The following is an 816-nucleotide window of genomic DNA, read 5'->3' on the forward strand; positions in this document are numbered from 1 at the left end:
TGTGGAAATATTCATAACCGTTACTTACATTCAAAGCGAGCAAAAATTCAATTTATAAATTAAATTAGTGTAAATGTTCAATGATTTTATTTTTTTACACTCAAATACCAAAGTATATATATTTCAAAAACGTCTACTTTCATTCCAATTACTTTCTGTGTCGCTAGCGGTTGTTTTGTTGAAAAAAATAAAAAATTGACCAGCAAAGTGGTTTCTACAACAATATCATTTTGAGGGTGTAAATTGCATAACTGTTTTGAACTCTCTTTCACTAGAAATAGTTGAATTGTCCTTTGTATGTGCCGTATGTGTGTTTTAAGACTAAAAATGGGATTAGCCACTAATGCGAATATATTCGCGAAAAAAATTTCGTTCTTGTTAAAATATAGAAGACGGATGTTTTCTACAATATTTTAGAACATTTCATCATCTTCATCTTTGCTTGAACACTTGTCCTCTATTTCTGAACAGGAACACAAAACTGATTCACATGTGAATTTACATTTAAACAAACGGTTTCAGCTCATCCAAGCTACACAAACAACGCCCTCTTGTGTCATTCACGGCTATGTTATAACTGCGATATGATTTAATGGACAATCATATACCTATAGGTATGTTTTACACAAAATAGTTTCACATAAATACAACAATACCACTATGATCAATAGAACCACATAGACGTCCTGTTTACGTATAGAAAAAACTATGGCATCCCCATTAACAGATATTTAACTGAACCGCAAATATTCCAACTTTCTTCCGGTAGCACACACACACACACACACACACACACACACACACACACACACACAC

Source organism: Sitodiplosis mosellana, unplaced genomic scaffold (genome assembly GCF_009176505.1).
Source record: "Sitodiplosis mosellana isolate CC-2019 unplaced genomic scaffold, AAFC_SMos_1.0 Smas_scaffold_6102, whole genome shotgun sequence".
NCBI classification, from domain to species: Eukaryota; Metazoa; Arthropoda; class Insecta; order Diptera; family Cecidomyiidae; genus Sitodiplosis; species Sitodiplosis mosellana.